A 6,878-nucleotide genomic window follows, 5' to 3' on the forward strand; every position below is an offset into this window, starting at 1 on the left:
ATTAATTCTAATGTATATAATGTCAAAATGCTCCTACATGTTACTAAACAGGCTTCACTTTCTTTATTGTATTTTATAAAAATTATTTAAATAAATAAATAAAGAGAAAAAATATATAAATTTTACTTTGCAAAAAGAAAGTGAAAAAATATTCTGTAAAAAGTATATACATTTTATTTATATACTTACAAATGTATATGATATATTGTATCATATTAATAATAATAATTATATTATTTTAATATTTTAATATTTAATGATTAATTATCATAAATATGTCAAAATGCTCCTACATGTTGCTAAAACAGGGTTCACTTTCTTTAAATATTATATAAATATTGTTTTTATTATTAATTTTTGATTTTAGGGTGAAATATAACTGAATAAATTAGGGTGAACATTTTTCTTTATGTGATTTAAAATCTTAATTAATATTAATTAATGTCCTTGCATGAGGTCCTTACCGCAGGGTCTCTTTAGGTGAAGTGGCTCTGTTGTCATGTACGTAACACACCAGGTTTGCTGCTACGTCCAGCTGACTGAACGACTGGGTTTGCACTCCGGTGTGTTTGATGTACTCCACATGTCCATGTGCTGGAGGTACGGTGATAATGTACAGCAGCTCCTCCGGCTTGTCAGCGCCGTCTACAGCCAGCAAGACGTCTGTGGTGAGGATCACACGCTCCCCGCAACTCATCCTCACAGGCTTCAGGAACAATGCTATGTCTCCTGGAGAGAAACACAGCGCAGACTTGAAAAAGATTAACAAGTTGTTGATAACTCTTGGAATATAGTATGCATATCATCAAGAAATTACAGTCATATAAAGTACTTAGGGTAAATTTTAATGTAATTTTCACTCAAAAACTGCTAGTAAATTTCACAAATGATTACAAAGAATTGGCACACAGTAACATTGAATTAAAAGGGAAATTTTGAATTAGAATGACTCAAATTTCTTCATTCTTCATTTCATCATTTTTTTACAGTGCTGGGGGAAAAATCGAAATAAATACACTTGCTCAAAATGAAAGCATGAGAATAAAGCAGCAGTCCACCTTTCTCTAGTTTTTTGACCGTGATGTGGAAGTGCTGCGCAGGAGAGCGGTTCTTGCCGTCCAACAGGTGGAAGACAAAGAAGTCAGCAGCGGCAGCTCCAGGATGACCGGTGTGAAGGTAACGTAACAGGTTCATCTCCAAAACCTGCTGAGAGCAGTTCATCCCTGCTGATACAGACACCCAGTCTGTGCCTACCTGAGGAACAGCAGACAACCAGTGTTGAAATTAAAATGTTAAGAATGATAAATAAAAATTTCAATTTCAAATAAATGCTGTTCTTTTGAACTTTCTATTCATCAAAGAATCTTGAAAAAAAAAGCATCTCAGTTTACACAAAAATATTAAGCAGCACGGCTGTTTTCAACATTGATAATAATGTTTCTCGAGCAGCAAATCAGCATATTAGAATGATTTCTGAAGGATCATGTGACTCTGAAGACTGGAGTAATGATGCTGAAAATTCAGCTTTGCATCACAGGAAGAAATTACATCTTAAAATATATTCAAATAGAAAACGGTTATTTTAAATTGTTATAATATTTCACAATATTACTGTTTTTACTGTATTTGTGAGCATAAAAATTTAGCATAATACAGATTATGAACTATATGTATATTACAAATAATAGACTATAGGTCAATATGTCATTTAGACTGTAGACCACACAATTCAGATTTGTGGGGGGAAAAAGTCTTTTTTGCAGTACCGTTCCTGAGGTCGTCCATGGTGAAGTGCTCCACAGGGATCTCAGATCCACGCTTGTAAAGCGTCACACCATTGCCGTGTGGCACGATCATGATGGAGCCGTGCTGAGGCTGCTGGACTATGCTGAACATTAAACGTTCTCTGGGAACATCAAGATCCACCCCACTGATTATCGATGGATCCAGCTCTTTCACGTCTCCCTCCCGAACCTAAAAGCCAAACGTTGGTCATCAGACAATGCTGTGAACTGACTACAGCAAAGTTTCTTGATAAAGATCACGCCAAATGTATAACCACAGAAACCTACAGTAATTGCTTTATTCAGTTACTCAGCTAATAAAATATGTTCTAAGAACGTTTTGCTAATGTTCCCATTAAGTTATAAAAACGTTATTTCTGAATGTTCTCTGAACATTCAAAACGTCAAGTTTTTTAAATATGTTTTTTCTTGGTTATGCAAACGTTAATGGAACATTCCAGCTGATTATGGGAAAGTTACTTTTGAACGTCCTCCGAACATTCTGAAACAAGTAGAAACATTTTTAAAACGTTCGATTCAACTAAAACGTTCAGGAAAACAAAAAGTTCCATGAATGATGCATAAATAATGTTTTTGAGCTAATGTTTGGAGAACGTTATTAAAGACCAGAGAACTTTGAATGAGCACTCAATTAACGTTACTTGAAGACATCATAACTTTGAGAGAACCTTAACAGAATCGGTTTCCATCCAAAGTTGCAAATTTTACTTATGTGCAAAATTGAAATATCGCATAAAACATTTGCGAATAAACGCCGTTTCCAACCAACGAGTCAAAGAGAACAAAATCGTCACTTCCTGGCAGAACTGGCGCTAGGCTATATATCACTTTGAAAAGTAGGATAAACCCCTGAATATAATAATTTTCATAGGCCTATATAATAAATTTATTGCGCCTCAGAGCGAGCAGAGGAAACAAATTAAACACGGTCATTGCTTTCGGAGGTGGATGCTGGTGTTTGGAAACGCAGTCGTGTAACAGTCCTGGGAGGCAATTATACAGAAATACGTTGATGACAGATTTTGCTCAGACATTTCAAAATGACCATAACATTTCAGATGCTGAGGAACGAGATTGGTCCACTGGTTAGGTTTTGCCATCCCATAGTGCAAAGTCACATTACTTTTTTGATGCGCATGGAGCAATTTACTCGGTAAATGCATTTCCATCTCCTTTTATTCGCACAAGTCAAAAACCACCTCAAGCGAGCGTAAAAACTTTTTTGCGAATTAAGGGATTTTTATTCGAAATTTGCCATTTCCATCAGTGTTGCCAATTTAGCTACTTTGTAGCTAGATTTAGCGACTTACCTGCCCCTTTTGAGACTTTTTTCAAAAGTTTAGGGACAAATATAGCGACTTCTTGGACAAACCTTATCCAAGTTCTCATCTTGCCCATTGATCTACATTCACCTTTACATAGATCAGTGAATTTGCCATTATGATGTCATCTAGTGACATTTAGCTACCAGTTTTATCTACTTTCAGTTGAAAGCAGTTGGCAACACTGGTTTCCATCACTCGTTTCTGATGCGATACTTCAAAATGTGCACAAAAACAGGGTTCTGAGAACATTCCCTGTTAGCTAGGTACAAGATTACTCTCTGACTGACCGTGATGTTTCTGGACGTTTTCTATGTATCCAAACTGTGGAGGAGCAACCAGAATGAGGTTAAGGTCCTCTGGAGCAGAGTCTTGGTCTTCAACTCTCAGATGAGCGTCCGTGATGGAGGCTGACCCGCCCTCATCCACCATAAACACCTCTCCTGATGTGAGAAAAGATGCTTCATGGACTAGCAAGTAGACTACTAAAATATGTCTTCTGAAAAGAGGCGTGCTTAATTGTATTGAATGTGCACTTGTAGTGTACTTCAAATCAAGGTACATTTTGAAAAAACTTTACTTGCTGATATAATATAATATTAATGAAATTAAATGCCACTTAAGTGAATTTGAAGAGAGATACTTTCATGACATGCGCATACATACAGCATGTTATTCTAACATCAGAAAGAAATGTCACTGTTCCCATTACCAACAGCAATAGATGGCAGTTGGTTGTTCACGGGATAAACGGTGATATTAAGGTCGTAGACAGGCAGGGCGTTCTGTACTTCAGGTGTTTGTGCGCTGAAAACAGTGGCTTTGTCACTGCAACAGGAAGGAAATGGCCCTGATTCTCCATCAGAGATCACAAACGTAACGACGTCATGACGTGGCTGCAGCCCAATCTCTTGTCCTTGAGTGTATAATGATATAAATTTATTATTGCAGGGATTTATAATCAAAATTAAGAATCAATATCAAACAAATGCATATATATATATATATATATATATATTAATTTCTGTCCTGACAACTCTCGGGCTTGGCATGTTAATGTACATGACAATGTTTATGTATTTGGTCTTGGCGGAATAGATCTGCTACGCTGCTGCTGCTGTGGCAGAGCAAGTACCGAGACTTGCTACTGCCAATACATCCACAACATGCTGCTGTGAGCATGTAAGAATATTGCTGCTGCAAATATAACATACATGAAATAACACTTAATTGTATTGAATGTGCACTTGTAGTGTACTTGAGACCTTAAAAGTATATTTTTAATAAAACTGCTCTTACAGATAACATAATATTAATGAAATAAAAGGCCATATAGGTGCATATAAAGAGACTACACTTGACTATTTTTAACACACCTAAGTTCATAAAAAAAATTAAGTTCAAGTAAATTTGAAATCATTATGTTTTAATATTTTTTGTTGTGCTTTTTGTGTGATGTGTTGACTAACATACTAAAGCGCATGTAAAATACTTGATTAAAATCTGAACTGTAATGTGTTATTCAATATTACATTTACATTTGCAACTCCATCATTTCAAATGTGTAATTACAAATATATTTAAATCCAGGACATAGTAGTTTCATTAGAAATGACATTAAAGTATATATTAGTTTAACATAAATGCTTGTCAGTACATTCGGCAGTACTTTAACCATATTTCGAAGACAACAGATGTACTTGAATCCCACATAAGTGGGTCCAAAAAAAAAAAAAAACACTTAAGTCCAGCTAACTGCATTTAATATTTAAACAATAACACATTCATTTAATTGCAATTAACATGCAATTAAGTGTCTGAAAACATTACAATTAGTTTGCTCTCAAGTAAGTGTTTCCATAACAAATACTCTTTTTGAAAGTATGACAAAGTGTACTTTTTTCACAAGGGTAGGTCAAAACATGGTTAGATATTAAATTGAACCACTGAAACAGAAACACAATCAATATAAAAAAATCAAAGTATCCAGTACTATTATTCTCATATTACCTGTGTGTCTATAGGAAATTAAGCCAGCAGTTACATCTGCTTGAATGAAGCGGTCCACAATGATGCCGTTTCTTTGAACAACCCCGTGATATGGTTGCCGGGCGATCATATACATCAATGTGCTGTCATCACTGTCAGGATCTGTGGCACAGATGTGCTCAATGGTGATGAGCACTTCCTGTCCCTCTGCACAGGCTAAAACGGGTTTCAGTCCTGGCACTAGGACTGGCACCTCATCGTTGACTAGTGTCACCTGTTAAAAATGGGTTTGTTACATGTCTTCATGTGTTTCTGTTGTGATAAAAAATAGCTGCAAAATAAATCTTCATTACCTTGATATGTAGTACAAAGTCAGCAATATTTATCCCATCCGTGGCAATGAATTTAATAACATCATGTTCTGTCTCAGAGCTGTCATGGCGATATCTGTTGAGACAAAATAGTCAAAACTAAAAATAACATAGAGGTAGTGAACCAGAAAAGTGGAATTTAACTTAAAGGGATAGTTCACCCAAAAATGTATGAGTTTATTTCTTCTGTTGAACACAAAAGAAGACATTTTTGAAGAATGTCGGTAACTAAACAGCTGACGGTAGCCATTGACTTTCATAGTTTGTTTGTTTTTCCATACTATGAAAATCAATGGCTGGTTAACAACATTCTTCAAAATATCTTTTTTTTATGTTCAAATTTTTGGGTGAACTATCCCTTTAAGGCAAGACATCCCAGATGAACGGAGTAAAAAAATTAACAAAGATATCACCCGTAGATAACCCCAGTTGACTGACTGTGCTAACAATTTCAAACATTTTTGTATTACAAGCTTTCTTAAATGTTATGTTTAAATATGCAAATTCATTATCTCATTAAATATATAAAGATTTCCCTACATTTCTAGAAATTAAATCTGAATGTTGGATAAAGTCACGTTCAATATTAATTTTGTTAACATACTGGAGTTAAAGGTTTTTACAGAGGGAATTTCGGATATTTCTTTTTATCACTTTATAAATCTGAAAATACTGTTAACAGCCGTAAAAACATAATTTTCACCTTGTTTTTAGGAATATACAATAGTCTGAAACAACACATTATAAAAAGCCAAGTAGCCCAAAATCTCAAAATTGACCAGTGCATGTAAAACACTGACGAACCCAAGCAAACAATGAGGAACCAAATCTGACCTAACTTTTAGGCTTTTCAGATCCCTGACTGTGAAAGAGTGGCCTGGACTCATGGGTGTGCCGTCCAGGTAAATGCTGCCATGCTGAGGTCCGGTCTTCAGCTCCACAAGCAGAGAGTCCTGTAGCGAGTCCTGGTCTGACAGACACATGTGGTCTTCACTCACCCAGCTCTCTCTACCCTCATCCACCGCCAGTGGCTCCACATGCACCTACAGATGACAAGAAACACATCCAGCACTTAACTACAACTTGTGTTTTTATACATACTCATACGCATATCAACACCTTAGCAACCGCCCCGGATACCCTAGCAACCACATAGCAACACCCTAGCAACCATCCCTAATACCCTAGCAACCGCCACGGGTACCCTAGCAACCGCATATCAACACCTTAGCAATCGCCCCGGATACCCTAGCAACCGCATAGCAACACCCTAGCAACCATCCCGAATACCCTAGCAACCGCATAGCAACACCCTAGCAACCACCCCGGATACCCTAGCAACCGCATAGCAACACCCTAGCAACCATCCCGGGTACCATAGCAACCGCTCT

The 6,878-nt window shown here is 36.5% G+C and overlaps 1 pseudogene; it reads right to left on the reverse strand.

Moving 5' to 3' along the window:
- LOC107659098 (FRAS1-related extracellular matrix protein 1-like) overlaps positions 1-6,878 on the reverse strand; it is a 19,789-nt pseudogene that overhangs the window by 8,672 nt on the left and 4,239 nt on the right.

This window comes from Sinocyclocheilus anshuiensis, unplaced genomic scaffold (genome assembly GCF_001515605.1).
Source record: "Sinocyclocheilus anshuiensis isolate Anshui unplaced genomic scaffold, SAMN03320099.WGS_v1.1 scaffold87, whole genome shotgun sequence".
Taxonomy (NCBI): domain Eukaryota; kingdom Metazoa; phylum Chordata; class Actinopteri; order Cypriniformes; family Cyprinidae; genus Sinocyclocheilus; species Sinocyclocheilus anshuiensis.